The 23,606-nt window shown below is 51.2% G+C and overlaps 2 long non-coding RNA genes across 2 annotated transcripts; both read right to left on the bottom strand.

Moving 5' to 3' along the window:
- Positions 1-380: 380 nt before the first annotated feature.
- LOC148653953 (uncharacterized) lies at positions 381-13,093 on the bottom strand. Its single transcript, XR_015924890.1, has 4 exons — positions 9,891-13,093; positions 3,469-3,581; positions 2,539-2,685; positions 381-584 (listed from the first exon to the last, which is right to left on the bottom strand). It is a non-coding gene; the product is annotated as an uncharacterized LOC148653953 (long non-coding RNA).
- Positions 13,094-18,034: 4,941 nt separating this feature from the next.
- LOC148653952 (uncharacterized) lies at positions 18,035-22,830 on the bottom strand. The gene is made up of 2 exons (XR_015924889.1): positions 22,741-22,830; positions 18,035-18,278 (listed from the first exon to the last, which is right to left on the bottom strand). It is a non-coding gene; the product is annotated as an uncharacterized LOC148653952 (long non-coding RNA).
- Between the last annotated feature and the right edge of the window lie 776 nt (positions 22,831-23,606).

Below are 23,606 nucleotides of genomic sequence, written 5' to 3'. Positions count from 1 at the left end.
CTGACACTGCCATGCTGTCACTGTGTTCTCAGACATCCTTTATTGACTGATGAATGCTCTAAAGGGGCCAGAGATTTTTTTATTTTATGATCACTGGAACAGTATTGGGAACAGGAGTCACAGACATCTGTCTACCTTCCATCAGACGTGCGTGCCTGTAGATCCATTGATCTTCCATTGATCCGCGAGCAGCGTTGTGTGTTGTCATTAGCACCATTAGAATGAGCAGACACAGTACGCAGGCCGCCTGCTTTCAAACCTCAGACTCTTCTTAAGCCAAACAGGTGCTGTCTTACAGATACAACTTGAAAAATAACTCCTCCAAAACAACATCCCGTGTTTCGGGGAGGATTTCTAAAGGCATCACAGGGCGGCCCTGGTTTTCAGAACATTTTGATTTTAATTTTAGGTTGATATGAAGTAGTGAAGATTTTGCATCATTTCACATTGAAAGAATTTTTTACTTTGCCACCTCATGCGGAATCACCAGACTCCTGTCCACTGCAGGGCAGAACGTGGGCCCAGCTGACCCGTCAGAGTCTCTTATCTCCTCCGACACACTGGAGCGCCCCCTACTGATGTCCCTGTGAATTGCAGAAGTCTCTGTTTCACTATGAGCATCCCTGTGTATTTGACAGCCACCCAACCAAACTGGTGGTTCTCCTCCACTTGCACTTCAAGGCCCGGGGAACCTCTACTACAGTCAGCTAGTGACATTACCCAGGCTCGAACCCACAACAGCTGGGCCACAGACTTGCACACTGAGCCCTTACTAGCTGAATCACGAAAGAGCATTATCCTTTTCACAACACAAATGACAACAATAACAGGTCGCTGTCGAGCTGCAGTCATTAATGTTCAGATACCTGTCTCATCACTGTCTTGCCTGCACACTTTACCCCAGCACAGCAAAAAAGTAAAACTTCAACATTTTCTTCAGGGCATTCAGCGACTGTCACTACTTGCATGGCAAGAAACAGATCCTGTTGTTTGGCGAACCTGGTCACAGAGAGTCATCACGATGCAAAGGAAAATGCAGATCGATGAAGAGGGGTCATAAAAACGTCAGAGACCACCTTCCCTTTCTCTGTGAAACTGCCTGGGAAAGGAATTAAACCTGCTTTGCAGAACATTCTAGTCCTTGCTTTAGAACCAGCTATAGGCTTTTCAAGCAATGATCTAAAATAGGCATCGGCAGTTTATGGCAAACAAAGTCAAATTGATTAAAGAAATATCCAAGCCGGAGGTTCTGCTGTGTCAAGAATGCAATGGACCTGGGCCTGGTCCAGACGGCCTGCTGGAGCTGTAGTTCCAGGCAGCGCCAGCAGGGGGCGCGGAGCAGCGTGAGGGAAAGGTCTGGCTGCGACTGTGTTGTCAAGGTACAGTGATCGGCAGCGATGTGTCAGATTAGCGAACACGCTGACAGCAATCTTCTCTCAGGGCTGCTCCCCAGAGGCCCAGCGACCAAGGGGAAGACCGAAAGGCACAAGGAGTTCGGGGGCCGGGGAGGGGGGGGGGGTTGGTGAGTGTGGGGTGTTGGGTGGGGGTGGCTTTTGGAGTGCTGCCTAATGGAGAAATCAATGCACCTCAGAGCAAAAAGAAGAGAGGAGGAGGGAGGGGGACTGCCACCCAGCTGAGTGGCTTCATGAAAAAATAAACAGCTAATCACCAGGACCACAAGCCTCCCTCCTCTGCACAGCACAGAAGAAGGAGCTTAAAGTACCAGGAAGACATACAGTAAAAAGGATCTCAGGATGGAAGGGGAGTGAGGAGGGGGTCACCACAGCACAGCAGTCCTCCTTCTTTGCAGAGAGGTAAGCTGGGAGGAGATAAGCAAGCAGGTTCTCTGGGTTAAAAGCTCCAAGCGTGGAAGAAAATAAACCTGCCGATGTCTTCTGAGATAAAATACAAAAATGACTCTCACTTTCATCAAATATGCACGAAGCTAAACTTTGCTTTGTTGGGGGATGAAGGAAGTAGATAGAGCAGGCTGGAGTAATACAGTGCTGCTGCCTTCTCCGGCATCAGTCTCTGGTACATGGTCAAGGCGCTAAACTGATGCCCTGCCTGTGGGATCCCTCCGAAAATAGCCAGACTACTGACCCTGTTTCAGAAACGCCCAGTCCGTCCTGTTTATCCTCCCTCGTACAGATTTCTCTAACCCTTGCCTACAGCACGTGCCAGGAGACAGGGGTTCAGAACGCCAGAAAGGAAAGCTCATCAGATTGCCAACAAAATATACCTGCAGGATTTCCATATTCACCTCCAACACCAAAAAGTTCAATTGTTTTTACCCTTTTCGTTTGAGGTGGTAAACGGTGCAGACTCTACGTGTGAAGTTTGCATGTTCTCCCTGCATTTGTGGGGAGTTCTCTTACCTCATCCATAGCCGCAATTCAGAAACTTGTTAGTAAGGCTACCTGGCATCTCTAAACTGGCATTGTGTGTGGGTGTATAGGTGGCACTGTGTGTGGCCTCTCCCCAGCGCTGAACACAGGGCTCTGCAGGCTCTGTAACTCCAGGTTTATTCCTGCTCACCTGGAACCAGGGATCCCAGCCAGCCCTCCAGCACTCATGCAGCCTCCTGTCCCAGTCGCTGTAGTTGTACTTCCGTCTTCGGAAACTCAGGCGGCTCTGAGTTCCTCCCAGCTGGGCAGGACGGTTTGGAACGTGAGTTTGCTTCTTCTGCAGGAGCATAGGAAGAAGAGGCACACGGGTCCGTGAATGAATGGGAGAGGGGGAGCAGACCCCGGGGTGGTGAGATCGGGCACTTTGAAAGCCAGGCTCTCCGTCTCTCCCCTGCAGAGGCAGCCAGGCCACTCGCTCCTCGGTGGCGCTGACCCAGTGCGGCGTACGGCCCGGTAACCCCCACGAGATGGACCCGGCCGTCGCTCTCCATCGGAGGGGGGGTGGGGGTGAGCGCGATCAATAATTCACACCTTCTGTCAGCGCGCGCTCGGCTGCGCCGCTCGGCAAACAGTTCAGCGAAATTAAGACAAGAGACACGCCTAAACAAACACTAACGGACGAACAGCTGGGGGCTGCTGGTATTCTGCCTTTTTTTCCGGGCCTCGTTTCGATCAGGAACACAGCCGTTTCACGCGCAGGGAATGGGGGGGGCGGGGGGGGTGGCAACTGGACAACGGAACCGCCGAGAGCAACTGGGCTTCACTGAAGAGCCTCTCCCATCCTGCACGTGACTCTGTACACCCTGTCCTTGAACCGTCCATTTGACAGGAATCCTGCTACTGTTACTAATGAACAGCAATGGACATGCAAGACAAGCCACTCATCCCCTCTCAGCAGGAGACAGTACATACAAACGGCTGCCATATCCAAGCAGAAGAAACGAAGGAGGTATGTCTGAGCTGCACAGAACAGGATCGTAGTACACCCACAGCACGTACATAACAAAACTGACACGAGTGTCCATTTCATTTTTAGCAATTACAGAGGATTTTGATCCACCTCAGGTCTGACCAGGTGCTGGCTAGTCTGGAGGCTGACTCCAGGTATTGGATATTTCCAATGCATTATTTTATCTCAAACATATATGCCTCTGAAGGATGTAGAGTTGAAATCTGAAATACGCAAGTGAAATAGAAGTGAAATTAACACAACACAGGGATCTGTCCTGCTTCCTCAGCAGAATACTTACAAGGGCCTGCAGCTTCCAAAACCCGACGTGGAATAAACTGCTGAGCAATAGGAGCTGTATTAGTAATAATAATATAATAATAATCAACTTTATTTTATATAGCGCCTTTAAAGGTGGCTTCTCAAAGCGCTTGACAGGATGACAACAACAATAAATAAGGAGAATACACAAGATAAGACACAATTACAATATATAGAGGAGACCGTGGATGGTGGTACTAAGAAGAGCAGAGGGGTGAAGAATGGAACTGACTAGTGACTAGTTTAGCATCAATAAACATTAACATTACAGTTTTCAAGGGGAGTGAAAAAAAATCCAAATCCAATTCCGGAACACGGGCACACGGGCCTGGAATACTGTGACAGGAGTACAGGAGCACTGACTCCTCCGGGCAGCCAGCAAGCCAGGCAGAGAGAAAGGGGAAAGAAACAGGTGACAAAAGCAGGAAGGAAGTGCAGATGCAAAAGGACAAAGAGCAGGATACCGACAGTGAATAATAAGAAGAGAAAGAGAGAAAACCGTACAAGGAGAGAAGGAGAGAGAGCAGGAAGCTTGCTCGAACTCCTCCACGGCCTCGCTATGTTCCTCCAGTCGCCTGGGTGATTGGCTGTCAGAGCAGGTATCAGTAACAAAATCAATGAGTGCCTGTGTGCTGAACCAGGCCTGCTGCAGGTGAGGCTTGATCCCCAGGCAGGAGACAAACAGCCATCAATTATTGACAATCCAGGACACCGAGTGCGCACACTGAGGTCAAAGGTCAGGCGCTAGCACTCCGCAGCCAGGGTAATGACACAGATAGGGTTAGGAGTTGGATAGCAAGAGCTCTCCTAAGATGATTTTTCCACCTATTCAGAGTAGGTATTCCAAGAGGGGTTTCATATGATGCTGAATGAAGTGATTAACACTCAGAAACTGAAGAGAAAGGATCCAGGAGTTCATATTGATTAATCAACATCCTGCGGGAAGAATTGTAAAGAGTGGTGCATCTCAGAGGAGAGGGAAGGTTTTTTCTCACACACCTGCTTATGTATTTACAAATTCTGCTAATTGTTTTTAACTGAATTGCTAATACACTTTTCATTGTGTATTCGGAATAAATTGATCATTAATTCATGAGGATGACGGAGCATAACTCAATCTTTTCCCACCTGTTTGCAGACCAAATCTACTGGAAAGTATTCAAAGTAGTGTCAGTGCATTTTTGCAAGCCCTGCTTGGACTTTAGTCAGCCAGGGTATGAGAACTTAAGCACATTTACAAATGAGAGGCGGCCATTCTTATCATCTAGGTCCTTTTAGTAACCAATGGATCCAAGGATCCCATCCTTCCATTTCTTAAAGAAAACCAGGGTATCTGCTTCAATGTGACAGGTAGGCAGCTTGTTCCATACTCCCACCACCCTTGTAGTAGAGACGTGCACTCAGTTTTAAATGCACTTCCCTGTAGCTTCCAGTTGTGTCCTCCAGGTGAAGTTTCTCACGATACCACTGAGAGCATGCCCCAGAATTGGCCCCGTCAGACCCCTGCTCACACTGTGACAAATGGAGGATGGCCTGACAGCCCTTGCCCTGGAGGAAGACATTTACAGTCCTCACCCCCTCCTTTACGGCAGGGCTGTCTTGTCCTGGTCCTGGAGAGCCAGTGTGTCTGCAGGTTTTCTCTCCGACTCCAGCTCGTAACTCAGATGATACCTGGCTCAACTGCAGCATCTCCCAGCTCTACAGTGCTTAGAAAACCTGCAGACACACTAGCCCCCCCCAAGACTAGGACAGGACACCCCTGCTTTATAACGTGAATAGAATAGCTCCAAGATGAGTTGATTGAAAGATGCCAATCATTTCCGATTTGTCCTGTGTTACAAAAGAAAAAGGTGAACATTTTTTAAAAAACAAACTGTATGTAAAAACACGGCTCTTGTTACAATTCTCAGAGTGCCAAACAAAAAAACAACCCAACCATCTTGCCCTCTCTTGACAGATCAGGCAAGCTAAAGGTCAAAGGTTATCAGGCCCAGGGAGCTTGTCAGTCACAAGTGTCCTCACACCCCCCCAGCCCCTGTGCTCTCCCATGCTGCCCGACGCCCCTCTCTCCCGCTGCATCAGGATCGCAGCCAGCTCACAATTCAGGACCCCCCACTCTTGCTCCTGCTAGCGAGCATTAAAGGGGAGGCTGTCTGCATGTAGCATTAAAGGGGAAGGCAGCGCAGGCCTCTGTCTGGGCCAGGGTTCTTCATGAAATATTGAGTGGCCGTGTCCCTTTCCGGAGCTGGCTGGCGTGCTCGCTGCTCAAACAGGGAGGCTGATGAATATTTTACAGCGCAATCTCCTGCCTGACCAGCTCTTACCCGCTGATTGGGCCAGCGCCCTCCTCCTCCTCCTCTCCATCTCTCTTTTTAACCAAATTTCATTTACAGCGGAATTAATTACGCCCGCTGCATTCGGGCTATCCAAGCCTGCAGCCCCTCCACTCACAGGTCCCCCAGGGGACAGAGGTCCCGCCGAATGAAGGGGCATTCATTTTTCATGAAGAGCAGGTTATCCTGTTTAGTCAGATTAAAACTGGCGATAAGGAGACAGTTCCTGGGAAACAAGCAAAGCAGAAAATACAACTCCCCAAACACCCCCCTTCTGCCTTCCCGGCTCACACAAACGCACAAGCCCAACACAAACTGCAACAAAGGATGGACAGCGCAACACAAACGAGGGCGCCACAAGGGGGAAACTACGCGGAAGTGCATTTAAAACTGAGAAGGGGAGGCACTTCTCGACACAAAGAGGGGTGGGAGTGTGGAACAAGCTGCCCGGCCCTGCTGTTGAAGCCGAATCCCTGGCTACTTTCAAGGAACATCCGAATCGGATCTTCAGATCAATTAGCTGCCGACGACCAAGCGGGCCTGATGGGCCTGTCGTTTGTAACCTCTCCTCCTGTATAACAGGCCTGTGTCTCCTCCAGGATGTGTTCCCCCTCCAACACAATAATAATCATGAACAAACTGCCACTCCGTCTCTCTGTCAATTAGAGTGTGGGAATGGCTACAGAAACTGAAGAAATGACAGAAACAGATAAATGTAAACAAATGTGAATCAGTGCTACACTTTTGGACAAGGTCATTGCTTAGAGAGTTTCGCTGCTCTGGACCCATCTGACTAGACTTACTGACGGCAAAACTTATGAATATTACGTCATTTCTACCCCAAGTCTGCATTTGTTCCTCCACGAAGCCAGACCTTGATCCCTGTGCTCACACTTTTAAGTGTTGCACCTTACTGCTCCCACCTCGAGCTGTTAATAACTGCACCCTCGCTCTGTACACCTGTTCTGTAAAGAAAAAAAAACTTACAGCTCTTCCTGGTGATTTAGCAGGCAGTGTCAAATATGATTTTCTTACCTAGTCTGGAACTCTAACTCTAATTCATTACAATCAAACCCTAATTAATGACAATCTAGCCCTAATCCTAATTACTGGCAGTCTATGTCTAACTACTAACAATCTAACCTTAACCCTAATTACCGACAATCTAACCCCAGTTAATGACAGTCTGACCCCAATTACCGACAGCCGAACACGAAGGACTCCGATCGAGGCGCTCGAGTGCATTGTCCTGGCGTCTTGAAAATATTTGACACGAGCTAAAAAAAGGCAGAGAGGGAGACTGGCGGGGGCAGGGAACAAGAGGAGACCGGGGTACAAGCCTTCTGCCTGCGCCAGGCCCTGCCGCTCCGGGACAGTACCTGCAGCCTCTCAGTGGGATCCTGCTAAATGATGCAGGAGTTAACCACAAAAGCCTTTACATGGGAAGCCCAATGGCACGTAAAAAAAGAAAAGGAGGATAAACATTTGCAGACTCAGCAGGGCCACATTTCTCCTGGCAATTCGCCGAAGTGCAAAAAGAGAGATGTTTTGTACAGAGAAAGAGAGAGAGAGTGGAGAAGTGGTTTCCTCTGTACCTGCATCAGGTCCCATCAGATCCCAGGCTTATAATCAGCTACTTACAGAAAAAAACCCTTCACCCCCCCCCCCCTACCCTCCAAAAGCACCTTCCCAGACGCTCGCCGCCGCGGAGCCGCCCGGCGGAAGGAATCCGGGCCTCGTCAGCCTCCGCGCGCATGGCTGACGCAGACACAGACACAGACACCGCCGCGCGGGAGAGGACACGGCCGTGGGGACAGTCACCGAGCCAGAATCGATCGGCGGGGCAAGAGGAGGCTCCAGGAGGAGCGTGGACGAGCGCGGACGTCCTGCCGCGGCCCCGGAGACCTGGGAGCGAGCAACACCAGCGACAACTGGGATGTGTTCCTTCACCTACTCAATATCCAGCATAATAATTATAATCCTAATAATAACACATCTGTTTTCTAACCACTTCATCCATCTCAGGGTGGTGGGGGGAGACAGAGCCTCTCCCAGCAAGTAACGGCCACAAGGCAGGGTACCCCCTGGGCAGGACGCCAGTCCATCACAGGGCATTGAGACACAACCATGCACACACACTCACACCCAGAAGCCGATGAACCCACCTGCACGTCCTTGGTTCTGAGGGAGGAAGCCCATGCAAACACAGACGAGAAAATGCAAACTCCACGTGGACAGCACCCCAGGTCCTGACCCAAACCCGGGGCCCCAGCTGAACCCCACCAGCACCGTGCCACTGCTATAAATAAAAGCTGTGCTCTGATCTGAGGGTGGTAAGGTCGAGACCTCAGTTACGTCTTCTAGGCACTGTGGGGCAGCAAAGGAAAATGCAAACACAATGACACAGTACACAGCTGAAAGACAACAATATGTATCAGGGGACGCGGCGCAAACACTGAATAACACAATAGTCTGACCTCGCTTGGAGTTTGTTACAGAAAAGATACCGCTGCCCTGGCCCCTGTCCAGAGAGGAGAAACCAGACACGTACTGGAAAGTCCCGCACTGACGGGCTGGAGGACCTGAGCCCTTTAACCTGGAGCAGTGAAGCCGGCGAGGTGACCTGACACGAGGGTTCGGCATCCTCAGATCCACTGACCAACTTCTGCGGCAGCGCCACCGCTGAAACTCCCACCAGAGGACACGGGTCGGAAAACCGCGCAAAAGATCGGAAAACGGGGGGGGGGGGGGGTTTGTGCTTACACGAAGAGAAGTGGGAGCATGGATCGAGCCGCGTCGCTGAACCTGACACCCCGGCTGCTTTTCGGGACACTGCTGGAGGAGATTCTTGGATCCATTCATCGCCAACTGCTCAGCTGGCCCGAGAGGCCGAATGACCTCCTCTCCTTTGGATACGTTTTCCTGGTTTTTTTTCCCCCACTAGCTGCTCCTCCTCCTAGACCCAACTCTGCAGGGCCCCAGCAGGCGCCCGCAGCAGGAAGGGGTGCCGACGTCAGCTCAGCAGAGCTGCTCCGCGGAGACGCCACGCTCTGTAATAAGGCCAGATCTGACCGACCTTGCTGGAGGTTAGACCAGGCAGAGCTCGGCGTCACCCTCGCTGTCTAATGGAATTGATCCAATTGCAATAGCGATGTTGTCAAACACGCTGATCCCAAGTCCTGCACGTTTCCCGGGGAAAAGCTAGGTGAGCTCCTAAGAGTTTCAGCAATGATCTGTTCACCAGTGACCTGTTTCTGGACTGAACGCATCTACACATCTACTGCTACATCTGTTCTCTTTCTTTTCTTTTCCCGTTTACAAGCGTTTTTTGTGCAATATATGCCAGGGACCCGTGCAATACATTTATATTTATATCTATATCTATATTTACATCTATATTTATATTCATGTGTGCGATACGATTGTTCTGCGTACTGTTCTGTTCTAGTTTGTTCTTTGTGTGTCCGGACTGTGAGTAACTCTTTTAGTGCACCTTCACTGTACTGATTGGATTGTATGTATTGTACTATTATTATTATTATTGTATCATTCGTTACACTGTGGCTGTGTTGTCTGTGTAAAGCTGCTGTTGCACTGCAATTTCCCTCACGGGATCAATCAAGTATCTATCTGTCTGTACTGTGTTTTTGCCCTCTCCTGTGGAGCTGCTCAGCGGCGCGGGGCTGGCGGGGAGAGTCCACACCACTGGGCAGCTGCCGGGAGACCAGGCCTGTTCGACTGCAACGCAAGAGCGAGACCCTAACCCGCCCCCCCCGCCGAAGAGACAGACACCGAGTGACCCCCAGAGCCCCTCAAGCCCCAGCCGAGCGCGGAGAGGCCTGAGCCACATGACTGCGGGCCCGCGCCCGGCGCTCGTACCTGGATACGCCATTAGTGGCTCTGTCTGCGCTGTATCCTAGTGAATTATTGAAGGTCCGCCATCCGCTGGAATCTGCTCCCCGCATCCGAAGACTCAGGGCGCCCCCTGATCAGGAAAGGGGGGGAAGGGTTCTGAGAGTCCACTGCGGATGGAGGTGCGGGCCCTCTCCCTTCTCCTGGAGACAGCTGTCAATCAAATGGCGCCGCTGCAGGACGGGACGAGAGGGGCGGGATGGGGGCAGGGGGTGCCCGGGGTGGGGTGACTGCAGGTGGGTGCGTCACAGAACCCAACCGCCCCCCCCCTTTCAGACGGAAGCAGGAGCGGAGTGGAGCTGGAGACGTAATTAGCCTCATCAGAAGGACTCGGGAAGTGTTTAAATTAACGTAATTAAAGCCGAGCTGCCTCACAGCCATCCAGACGCTCCCTCGAGACCGCGTGAGGGAGAAACGAGGCGCGCGGGTGAAAAAGAGGGAGAAAAGCAGTTTGTTTTAAAAAAGATAAATGCTACTGTGTAAACACATCTTTGCGAGCGTCCGGGGAATAATCAAGTTTTAATTTAGCTGCTAATTTAATTAGCCGCTGTGCCGCCCAAAGGTTTGCAGAAGTGATTTTTGTTGGGGGGGGTGAGGAGGAGGAGGAGAAGGAGACTAAACTTTAAAAAAAAATTAAAGAATCACGAAAAAATGCTCACAGATTTTCAAAAGCGTGTTTGTATATACCGGACACAGCCACATTAAAAATAAAGCGCGGCGAGGTTTTAAATTGTTTATTTAAAACATCCACGCTGCCGCCGCGCGGGCTCCCCCGACAGCGACTTGGAGAAACTTTAAAGAGCCGGTCCGTGCGCACGTGACTCGGGGCGCGGGGGGGGGGGGTCTGGGAGCGCGCGCGCGCTCACGCACGTGTCGAGCGCAAACCGACTCCTGATCATCATCATCATCATCATCGTCGTCGTCATCGTCATCCTAGGAATAATGAGGCTCTAATTGATCTGCCCGCGCCTGGAGCCGGCCGGCTGTTTCGGAATGCAGGAATCAAAGGCGGGATTGGGGGGCTCGCGCGGGGCCCGGGCGAGGCGAGGCGAGGCGCGCGGGGACCGCAGACGGTTGCCCGTCACTCCGCTGACCGGGGGCTTCATTAGAGAGAGAGAGAGAGAGAGAGCGGGCCCGGGGCTGACCCCAGCTGCGGGTACCCTCCCCGCTCCCCGGCTGCTCCCCCGGGCTTCCCTCCCGACCTCCCTGCTCGCCGGATAGGCCAGGAAAACCAACAGCCTTCGCCTTTGAAGCCGCTTCTCCCTCCGCGCTCCCTGCTTTCCGCGTGGACCTCATGCATCATTCATTAATCCCCACCCGCCTTTTCCGCCCTTCCTCCTTCTCCAACCGTCGGCCTTTTTAAAAAAAAAAAACAACAAAGAGCAATCCCCCCATTTATGTCGCCGCTCCTCCGTGTAGCCCATTATCGGCAATGTTCGACAAATTACTTACAAGTCTTTAGTGTTGATTTGGCAGCCGTGAGAATACATTGTGCGCTCGGCTCTCCCAATTAAAAACGATTTGGCTAATGGGCGAATCGACGCCGGGTTAAAAAACCACAACCCCGACAGCCACCGTGTTGAGCGGCAAAACACTGCGATCACGCTCGCATACAGAAAAAAGCAAATAATGAAAAACGCACTCCGAAAAGACGCCGAAAAAAGCAGAGAGAAAGGAAACCGGCTGTTCTAACGGAACGACCTGTCTTGTGGTGGAGCTGTTGACAGGAGATATTGAAGGGAAAGAGACCAGCACAGGGGACACAGTCCTCCAGCCCAGTTCAAGTACAGGGCTGTCAGGAATTCTGGCATAGACAGGGGCTGTCCAGGGTTCACAAGCCTAATTCCTGCTCCTGTTCTGTGACATTCCTCTACACCATGCAACTATGCCAGGCCTCCCCCACCGTCCCAGCTAGACCCCACCCTGGCTGAAAATTCAGGGGCCAAAGAACAGGGATGCTGACAAATCTAGAAATGCACGCTGTCGCGATCACCTGAAGCTTATTCCAGTTACAATATTAACGATATGATCCATCACAATAAATACGCATGCCTATCTCAATAGCAACAATAGTAATTCTTCACACTTATACAGCACTTTCCTGGACACTTCAAAAGCGCTTTACAGGTAATGGGGATCCCCTCCACCACCACCAGTGTGTACCCCCACCTGGATGATGCACCAGTACGCTCCCCACACACCAGCTCTCAGTGGGGAGGAGAGCAGAGTGACGAAGCCAGTCCAGAGATGGGGGATTATTAGGAGGCCATGATGGGTAAAGACAAGGGGGAAATTTGGCCAGGACACTGGGGTTACACCCCTACTCTTCTCGAGAAACGCCCTGGGATTTTTCATGACCACAGAGAGTCAGGACCTCGGTTTTACGTCTCATCCGAAGGACGGCGCCTGTTTACAGTACAGTGTCCGAAGAGCCTTGCCGCTCGGCACGTTGTTTACAGGATTCTGGGAAAAAGCACCCCGGCTCTCAGGGATAGACGCAAAAAGCATTCCACTTGATGCGTGTTTTCCTTTCTTTTGATCAGTAATTATTTTAAATGAATTATTAAAGGTACTGAAAACTTAATAAAGATAAATATTAAAGGCCGGGGGGGTTCCCGGGGGGTGAGGAGGGAGCGGACCTCTGCTCTGGGGGGACACGGCGGGCGGGCCGGGCGGGCGAGGGGTACAGAGGCCGGGGGGACACATGGGTGGGGGTGACGGGCCCACAGGTGGACAATGTGGGGGTGCAGGTGCCCGGCCACAGCCCGAGAGAGAAGGGCCCCTAATTGGTCCTTAAACACCAGAGCCAAGGAGAACTGTTGCCATCATAAGAAATTGATGAATTAACAGCGAGAGAGTAGGGAGAGCTCTAAATCTTTTAAAAGGATAGCTTACTTGGGCAAAACAGCTGTTTATGCATTATTTGTGCCGGGAGCTGCCCATCACCGTTTAGGATTAAAAAAAAAAAAAAACAGGGCCAGTACAGGGAGACACTCCGTGAGGGAGAGAGGCCTGGGAGGACAGAGGAGTTTATCGTTTAGAAAGTCAGCTTGATGAAATTTTAATCTGCTGGTGGTTATTTTAAAGACTTTCGCCTGTCAGTCTGCGTCTTTCGTTTAAGTGACAAGTCACTGGAGGGGCTGGAGCGGAGTTTGTGGTGGTATTCTGGACAGCCCCCCCTCCTCCCCACCCCCCCCCCACCTCCCGGGTCCCATCGGAAACTCAGAACTTCCCGGTGACGGACAGCAGCTAACTAACCAGGATCGGCTGCGAGGCCGGGGGGGGCCGGGGGGGAGAGACCCCACCCCTGCCTCTTCCCAGAGCTCGGCTGCAGGACGGAGGCGGCGTTCCGCGGCTCAGAGAAGCGGGACAAAAAAGAAAGCAATCCAGCTCTCCAGAGGAGGAGGAGGAGGTGAGAGATCGAGAGGAGCAAGATGGCCACCACTGCGTTTGCCCTGGGCTCGGGCCAGCAGGGTGTGTTTGTCTGGTCAAGGGTCCTGCCTCCCACCAGAGGCTCAGCACGCGCGCCCCACATCCTGAAGGATTCAAACGAGCTGAACACGCTTCCAAAGCTTCAATTCAAGGCAAGAGGTCCGAGCTGGAGGGGGGCAACAGGGGTGTTCAATTCTGACCCCTTCTGAACATCTGCTGATTTAAAAAGAAAACGTACGAGTTGGAAACTCTCCTTCTGGTGTCGCTGCCTGCCGCCAAACCACTGCCATGAACGTATTGGCGCCTTTGTTCTTGCTCCGGGATCGGAGACGGCACTTCCGTGCTCCGCCCCGAGGTGTGTCCAGGCTTTCCCGCTCCCTGCCTAGGCCCCTGTCTCCGGCCTGCCAGAGGAGAGCCTGGGCTCCTCAGCGAGAAACGAGCCTCCTGAACTTGCTCCTGTCCGGGGGGGATGCAGGCACAGGACCGGGGCCCAGCAGCCTCGCCCCTCTCCAGAGCCTCAAAGATCCATAGGAGCAGATCACCGGAGAACTCTTCGACCTGGGGATCGGGGAAGCATCCCCAGAACCCCCAGCAGCAGTTCCCAGATTCCCAATTCACACCCCACCAAGAGCCCACGCCCAATTTCTCCAACACATAATGGAAGCGAAAGAGAAGATGCTTTTAAAAGCCAGGGACCAAAGAGCTGCAACACCAACAGGACAGTCCCCAGCTACGACACACCGTACCTTATCATCCACATGTACAAATATAAAATCAGGTTGAAACTTTGAACAGCTGAGGGCCGTGATTAACTCTCCATTTATTCTTTCTCCGATTGAGAGGAAGGTGTTGAAATGGTAATGTGTTTAAATGTCAGTGGAAAGGTATGGATCTCATCAACCTTTAGTCACCCAGGCACTTTGAATATTCTTATTGGCATCATGCATTAGTAATGAGATTTGAGAAGTAAGGAAAATTTAACCTCCGCTGTACCTGAAACAATGAATATTAATGAGTCCTATTATCTGTACATGATCTGAAAGAATTTAACCCCAAGCTCCTCTGTCTTTCCGTTTTTTTTTTCCAAGGCTCTTTAAGAAGGGGCTGTTTGTCATATTAAAATAGTATTTGCCCAGTCTTAGAGAAGAGCCTCTGGAAGGGTTTCAGGATTAATTACTTGACAGAGGGTATCAGCCCAGAGATAAGCACAAATAACCCTGAAGGGGCCAAATCCTTTTCACCTACACAGGCCCATCAGAAGATTCACCCCCTCCCCCTGCAGCATCAAGAGCAATTCGGTCCCGAAACAGGGCACTGCTCATTCCGCTTCTTGGCTGCTTTACCATTAAATAAGATCCTTAAAAAAAAAAAAACATTCCTTTTTTCCCCCCCTCGGTGTTTGCAGTGGTTTTCCGAGGGTCTTGCAGTTTTATTTGTACAAACCCGGTTACTGTGCTGTTTAAAGGCGGCCAAAAAAAGCCGCGTCTTAATTGGTCTGTAATTACAGGCTGCAGGAGCACTCTGTCCTCAGGTGTAAATGGGTATTTAATGTTAAATGTATCTGGGATTAACATACCAAGCACAGAAGGCAACAGAAGAGATTCCCAGGAATCTGAGCAGGCTTGCCGGATGGAACTCCCTCCCCCAACACTGTCGCCCTACCTCCCTCCTTCCCTGCTGTTTGTGCAATCCAGACTGAAGCCTGCATCCCCAGTCCCAGAGCGCCCATCTCCTCCTCTCATCCCTAATAATGTCGCCCAGCTTGGGCCTGTCTTCTTGAAAGGGCCTGCTTTCTCTACTCTGATCCCTAACTAAGCCTATAAACTCCCGGCCTTATTAGCCTCTGTCTATTGATCCGGAGGGCTTTAGGTGCTGGCCTCCCCTCATTAGCTCTGGATAAAGTTGTAAGCCACCCAAATCCCAGCGCCTGCTTATCCCCTCTCAGCGGCAGGCTGGCACCCCCACCCTGGCCTCCGTGCAGAGATCCGGCCCCATCCGGGCCCTCTCGGAGAGAGTGTGTGCACTCATTATCCGAGTCCTGTTGCCATCTTCCTGTTTTTCTGAATGACAGGAAAGGGTCTGCAGCCCACAGATGCTCATTCGGCTTAACGTCGGTCTGATCTATTAGCATTTAGGAGAGAGAACGCAAAACAAAAAAACATCATCATCCATCCACCCATCAGCCAGGTGGGGCTGCACAGTGGTGGTGGTGGAGGGGAGTCCCCATTACCTGTAAAGTGCTTTGAGTGGAGTGTCCAGAAAGAAATGTATGATTATTAATACTCCCTTCCATGAGGCAGGCCTGCATCACCAGGGGTCTACCCAGAACTTGAAATCTGTCTAAATCTTCTGAGCTTCTAGGGTGTTTGAGATTATCAAACTCAGACTAATGTTCTAACATAAATGTTAAATAATTGATTGGAAGAGCATTGGCCCTAATACACAGCCCTGTGGTACTCCACTAACCAGGTCACCCCAGGTTGCACACTCATCCTTTATTTATTATCATCCCTCTGTGTTTCATTGACCAGTTTTCAATCCTCAGATAGACATGACCTTGAACTACTGCCAGCAATTCAAGAATTGATCTTTTTTAGAGCCCTTTAAAAATATAAATACTCCACATCATCTCTGTGAGTATCCATCACTGCTGTTGCTTGTTCAAAGGATTCTAAAAAGTTAGTTAAGCAGCTCTGGCTCTGTGGCTAAGGATCTGCTCCTGTAGCTTGAAGTTTGCGGTTTGTATCCCGCGGTTGGCAGAGGAATCCTACTCCGTTGGACCTGAGCGAGGCCCTTAACCCCAACTGCTCCAGAGGCGCCGTATAAATGGCTGACCCTGCGCTCTGACCCCCAGCTTCTCTCCCTGTCTGTGTGTCTCATGGAGAGCAAGCTGGGGTATGTGAAAAAGACAAATTCCTAATACAAGAAATTGTATATGGCCAATAAAGTGATATTAAAGTGATTTAGTTTCAATTATTTTTTCCTTAACACTAAGTACATAAGCAACAAGAACAACTGGTCTGTGTTTGGTTCGGTGTTGCTTTAGACTGTCTGTAAACCATTTCTCTGATTGAAAAAGAGCCATTCCATAGGGTGACAAGTGAGAGCTGCAAGCTGGTGGCCCTGCGGACCTTATTTTATGCTCTCTTAAAGCTGAAGAATAATTAACCACGCCTTTCCCTCCCCACCTTGTCAGGGATCCTAGGCTCCACTGCTGCTCACTGCAGTCTGCGCGCAGTGCACAGCGGTCGGCGCGGGCAGGAGGGCACGGGTTCGAGGGCTGGGGGGGTCGGATCACTGAGAGGCAGGGACGGGGAAAGGTCATGGTGGAGCCAGTGGGACTCTGCCCCAGTACACCCAGCTGGCGGAGTCACTGAAGATCCAGGTTTTACAAGCAGGGTGGTTGTGACGGGTGGGGAAGGTGGGGTACCCCGGTTTCTGCCCTGTTAATAGAGAACCTAACCCCCCCTCTGTGAGTATCCTGGCTACAGCCCTGCTCCCTCAAACCCCCCCCCCCACCACCACCCCTCACATGTCTTCCTCCGAACCCTCACCTTTGTTTTCTCATCTTCACCACGGAGTCTGTTTTCACTCATAGCTCTGCCACCAGGGGATTCCTCCCTACTCCCACTCCTTTCCCATCTCTCTCCCTCTCTCTCTCTACCTGCACCGGCTCCGAACAGCGCTATTGATCGGGCCGGATCGCACTCACAATGCGGCGCGCGCAGGGAAGGTTTGCTTCTTTCAACAGCGATCAATACTCTTCTTCAAAGCTCTTTATCCATTAAAACAAATGGGAGGGGGGAAAAAAAACGGAAGAGAGTGGGAGAAGAGCCGTGCGGGACAGACCTCCTCACAGGGCACCCATCCACAACAGCGCCCCTCTTCGACGAGAGCTATAAATGACTGAAAGGAAGCCCGCTAGGGCCGGTCGAGAGCTCCTGCAGCAGTTGCATGTTGCGCTGGGGTTTTTGTTTTGCAACCATCCATCCATCTGCTTGGTTTAGCAAAGACGCTCCCCGTCCCTCCCCCATCTGTCTCTCTGCACTACAGGCAACTGCACTGCGTCTCCCCCACACCTATGTGACATCACATCCCCCGCCGACACGATGACATCATAACGACGACGTCATCCATACCCGTCCTGAGCTCAAACTTGCAGGAAATGCAGGAAGCTCGCAAAGCCACCCTGGTATTCCACCTTCGGCTTGCCTTCTGATTTCTGTGAGCAGCGCGTGCAACGGCAGTCTTCCATATTTAAACATGTTAAGCTTTGCATTTTTCCTCATGGGGCTGGGAAACACACAGTCTCAAATTTCTCCTTGGTTTCTTTGCTAACACCTTGTGCCATTTGGCTGCAAATGACTAGGTTCCTCGCCGATTCCACCGGCGTGAGAACAAGATATTTTAAGCACCAACAGTGCTTCATGTGAACAAACCTGATTAGCAGCATGTTCCAGCACTAAGATCTTAAAGCTGTTTTGCATCAAGCAAACATCTGTTGTAATAGAAACAGTGAATGAAGAGATGGGCCTGTGGATTTAATGTCAGCACGACAGACTTGCGCTCGAACCCGGGACTGTGCCGCTCCCCGTGTGTCTGCGGACTGCCTGCTGCAGCTCAGTGATACAGGCCGTGGGAAGAGTCGCACTGATAGAAGAATGAGAGAACCAGAAAAGTTTTTGCTGCTGCTGTTCCAAGTCCTTTATCTTTGCTATGATTTAGAAAGTCAGAAACAATTATATTTTTGTGATATATCTTCCTTTTTTCCCTCGGATTTCAGTAATTTGATTTTCCAGCTCGGGAGATCGTTGCCTTTAATACAAATCATGTTTGAATCGTTACTTTAAGACCTTAAGCCCTCACTGAGCGTCGGGGGGATTGGGATAATGAGCTCAGCTGGGACTTCAATCATCTCTGCATCTGATGAGAGAAAAAAAGGGGAAAAAAAGAAGGAAAAAATCAACGATTTCTCCCCCCAAAAAATCTAATTCATTTTGAGGATTAATAATAAAAAGAAAACTCTTTTTAACTCGGACTTCTTGTGTTTTCTAAATATATTTTTCCCTCGACTCCTCCTCCTCCTCCTCATCCTCCTCCTTTCCTGCACGGCCGCTCCTTTCAAAAAATGCAAAACAAAATACAGAAACAACAGCTTTCCTCCTCCCACTGTGCCCCACCTCAAAAAATAAATAAATCCTTCTGATATTACTGTCCAGACGCTCCTTTATTAAACCCCCTTTTCCTGCTTGTCTGGCTCTGGCCTCTTCTCTCGTTCTCGGGGACAGACGCCGAAAACTGCACCCCCAGAGCCCATTCGCAAGCTGACCCACACAGAGGTCTGAGGGGCGTCTCTAACCCGGCTGGCCCTGGCCTGTGCACTGCAGAGCTCTGCACCCCAGGGAGCAGCGATGTTCTCACATCCTCCTGGTAGAGGCCCTGGAGGTGGTCTCTGCGGTATTCCAGGGCCCCCCGAGGAAAACCCAAAGATTCCCATCGCACAGCAGCCTGCGCAGCTCCGGCACGACCCCGCACAGCAGCCACGAACAGGAGCTGGCGATCTCAGACATTTGACATCTCCAGACGACGTCACACGCCTGGCCGTTCTGCCGCTTCTGCACCGCGATTTCGAAAACAACTTGCGGCGGACGGCATTACTCTCGGGGAGGTGGGAGGAAACCGAAGAACAGGCCACAGAGAGACCCCATGTGGACATGGGGGAGAACATGCAGACTCCACACAGAAGGCTCCACAGGCTTGGATCGCTCCCAGAACTAAAGAGCTGTGAAGCGGCAGTCGGTGGCAGCCATCACACCCTCAGGGAGGCAGTACTGTGACCTAAGCGAAGCCTGGCCTGTCTGAGAGAGCATCAGCTCCACACAGGTACGCTGTCCTGCCTGACTGACCAAGCTCGATCCTTAATCCCCTGTTCACACTCTTTCACAACAGCCTAACACCGTGCAGAATAACTGGGGCAGCCGAGAGACAATGGATTAAATCTCCAAATGAGTCCTGAAGTACAACTCATCCCGAGAAGAACTGACAAAGCCTGCTCAGCTGGGTATTTAAATGATGCTAATTACAGATAACTAATTAAGCGCAACTCAAACTGAAAAGATTATTTATCGTTATTACGCGGCTTAATAATTGAAAACCCCCTTCTAAAATTAATAACGTCTATTCTGCGGAGGCAGTGAAAGGCGCTCTGGCTGGGATCTGCCGAGGGGAGGGGGGGCTGTCGGCCTCCACTGTGCACACTCGCCTCAAAACTAGGGAGAAAACGGAGCGCCCCCCCAACCCCCCACCCCGCTCAGCGGATGGCAGGGACGTCGAGGTGTCCTGCACCACGCAGAGGCAGAAAAAGCTCAAGAATGAAAGGGATAACCCTGGAGCGGGCCGGATGTCTGGAGGGAGACCGTGGGGAAAGGGTCGTCCCGGGTGTTGAGCACGCGCCAGCTCGGTGTGGAATAATAATAATAATAATAACAACAACATCGCTTTCTTGGTGGTGGTGGAGGGGAGTCCCCATTACCTGTAAAGCGCTTTGAGTGGAGTGTCCAGAAAAGCGCTATATAAGTGTAAGCAATTATTATTATTATTATTATTAACCCTTTACAATTTCTTGCATGAGGAATTATCTTTTCGCATACCCAAGCTTGCTTTCCATGAGACACACATACAGGGAGAGAGCCTGGGGTCAGAGCACAAGGTCAGCCATTGTACAGCACCCCTGGAGCAGTTGGGGTGAAGGGTCTCGCTCAGGGGTCCAATGGAGTAGGATTCCTCTGCCGGCCGCGGGATTTGAACCGGCAACCTTCCAGCCACAGGAGCAGATCCTGAGCCACAGAGCCACCGCTCCACCCTACAGATAGCACTGGGGAACAGCGACGGAGGGGCGTGGCGGGGAGGGAGTGCCAGCCGTGCCCAGCTCTGTTCTTACGGCAGATTAAAAATGACGATCTGCTCACTGCAGTCTGCGCGCAGTGCACAGCGGTCGGCGCGGGCAGGAGGGCACGGGTTCGAGGGCTGGGGGGGGTCGGATCACTGAGAGGCAGGGATAGGGAAAGGTCATGGTGGAGCCAGTGGGACTCTGCCCCAGTACACCCAGCTGGCGGAGTCACTGAAGATCCAGGTTTTACAAGCAGGCTGGTTGTGGCGGGTGGGGAAGGTGGGGTACACTCCTACTCCCCAGGCGGACCCCTGTTTCTGCCCTGTTAGTAGAGAACCTAACCCCCCCCCTCTGTGTGAGGGTCCTGGCTACAGCCCGGCTCCCCCCTCCGGCCTGGGTCCTCAACCCTCCTCCAGCCACCTTCCTCCGAACCCTCAACTCTGCTTCCTCGTCTTCTCATCTCCATCTTCAAGAAGCTCACCCCTTCTCGACCTGCAGGTCTGTCAGGCCCCTGGGCTCCTGCTCCTCAGCCCCTCGGGCGCCTGCAGCGGTCAGGGTTCCACGCTCGTAACTGGGAGGCTGCGGGTTCGAATCCCAGGGGAGGCACTGCTGTCGGGGGCTTGAGCAAGGAGCCAGGAGCTGATCGAGCTGCTCGAGTACGATACCCAGCCGTATAAACGGGCTAAAACTAACTCGCTCTGGATAAAACCGCCAGACAAAGGAAGTAGAATTAGGAAGAAGAAGAGCACGTCAGCGCTTCTGCCCTGCTGCAGGGATGGAGAAGAGCCCGTTGTCCCAGTTCAACACACCGCAACGCCCCGATCTCACTCGGCACTCTCTGGTCTGTACAGAAACCTGAGGAGTGAGAAGTTTGTGTTAAACCAGCCCCCCCGTCTTACACTGAAATATTCACAATTCAACAACTGGCTCGGACGTGAGCCGTCTTTGATAGAAGCATCAGCTAAATAAACACGCACAGAAATCAGATGCTGCCCATGTGTGTACTGTATGTACGTGCCATTCCACAGCTAAACTCTGCTTGTTCCTTTAGAAATACACGTTGTTAGTGTGAATACGTGAAGAAGGCTTTGTACTTCAGTTTTTCTCACTCTGTTACATTTTTAACAGTTGGGTGTCACTCTGCTCCTGCAGTATAGTGTAGTTACAGCATCCAGCTTAACAGATACTTGAAGCACAACTCAACTCAAACAATGGAGTCAGCTGTAATAAATTGAAAGCCCCCACTCCCCTTTTATTTCAAAGCAAGCAGCCTTACTGTACCTCCACCACAGCGCTGGGCACTGACCTACGCCCCCCTACACCCAGACATTACCCCTGTCCTGCTCAGTGACCACTCCTCTCACCTGGACACCAGCATCCGGACACAGGGTCCCTCCTGGGCACTCAGCAGCTGTCCTGGGGACCCCCTGTCCCCGCAGGTGACTCTCTCCCCAGTCCAGGGAGCAGGAGCAGGGCCTGGGTCTCCTCCAGCCTCGGGCCGGGGCAGGAAAAGAGGGGAACTGCGAGCCCCACTATTTAAGACTGGTCCTCATAGTGTCCAAGTATGCCCTGACCAGATTCTCACATCATAATCAGCTTATGCCTTTCATGGGCAAGATTTGAACAATGATTTCTCACGTCCTTTTACAGTTTACCGGCATTCACCAGAGAAAATATCTCCGGCTGATCACCAGATACTCAGTCTTATATACATATACTGTATAGAGAGAAAATGCGCACATATATAGTCCGTATTTGTACCATATGCATATTTTCTGTCCACTTCACGACAGAAAGAAGAACAGTCCTGTTTTGGGGTTTGCAGCTTACATCATGGAGGAGCCCCATGTTTTACGGGGTGAACAATAAACCACATCCCCAAGAGCTGGATCAATTCGTCTGTAAATCCGTTTGGCGATGCGACTCGCCACCGGTCAGTAATGCGAGACATGTTTGGTTTGAGCAGACATATTTTGCTAAGCAGTATTTTGCAGTTCATGTTCAGTCGTATTTTCACTGTGGTATAATGCTCAGGATGGGAGAGGCTTTGGCTGACCTTTGACCCAGGCGGAGGTGTTGCGGGGGCGGGGGGGCTCGAGGAGAGAACGCACCCACGCGCTGCGGCCGTTGTTTTTGAATCGGGTTTATCCCGAATAAAGCTGGATAGCCTGGCCAGGTCTGGAAGCTCCTTTATACGAATGCCTGCCACCTTAAGCCGAACCCAGGATTTTACTCTAACTTCAACGTGTTTCCGGTTGGTAAAATAGAAAAGGAGTCCTTTAAGACTCTCTGGACTTCGGCTCCCCAGGACCAGGGCTGGAAAACCCGCGTTTAAAGACTTATAATGCGGCTTAGTCTACACTGTATCAACTCTCACGTTAGCGGATACAGACGGCAGTTTTCCTCTTCTCGGGACTCATCAGCACGGCCATGCTAACTTCGACCTCTGAAAAAGACCTACATTTTAATATTTTAAACCTCTCTCAGTATAATTACCTTACGTCTCTGCAGTCCTACCGACCACGACGCAAAACACTTCCACGCCGGGAAGATCTCGTATGACAACACTGCACCTCGGTCACCCTGCTCCGGGCCAGCCTGCGAGCGCAGCGCCACCGCCCTCTGCCGGCGACGCGCGGTAACGCAAGTACCCATCGCTACACTCGGCACAAAGCTGTCGTACAGCCTGTGCTGCATTATTTATGCCCTAGTCGGTGAATGGGCAGCAAAGTTGCATCTGAGCACTTACTCCATTTCCTCTCCGCACTGTTGGCTTCACACTGAGTGCCAAGGCCAAGAGCAGAAATTAATGAACGCCGCCTGACTCAAACGCAAATTGTTCAAGGGAAGTTGCTTAATTAACCCCTTTCCAACCAACAACCGAGTTTCTTTTAATTGGCGTCTCCCGGAGTGACTCCGAAAATCCCACAGAATTACCGTCTGAGACCACAAGGAGTGTTTCTGTTAAAAACACACAACCTGCGATGCTGTACGCGGGTGCGTTATTCTGAAAGGCCGTCGCTTCGAGAAGTTTGCAACACAAAACATGAATTAATAAAGAGACGCAGGACGCCCAGCGGTTCTCGGTCGCGACGAGAGGGCGAAACATAACGACACACACTAACTGTGTAATGTTTGAAACGACGTGAAAGGGAATAAATACCTTTGTTACCTCCCAAAACTGCTGGGCTCGCAGTTAAAAGCTTCAGTCACGTCAATAAAAAACACACAAAAGACCGACAGTCCGGGAGATAAGAGTATCTCTGAGACCACTCTAAAAAATAATCTAGAGTAAAAAAAAACAATATCCCAAAATGACACAGTTCTGTAAGATACCTGCCGGCTATCCATAATTATGCCCG

This window comes from Lepisosteus platostomus, chromosome 10 (genome assembly GCF_059453375.1).
Source record: "Lepisosteus platostomus isolate fLepPlt1 chromosome 10, fLepPlt1.hap1, whole genome shotgun sequence".
Taxonomy (NCBI): Eukaryota; Metazoa; Chordata; class Actinopteri; order Semionotiformes; family Lepisosteidae; genus Lepisosteus; species Lepisosteus platostomus.
This window is presented reverse-complemented; position numbering and strand designations above follow the sequence as displayed.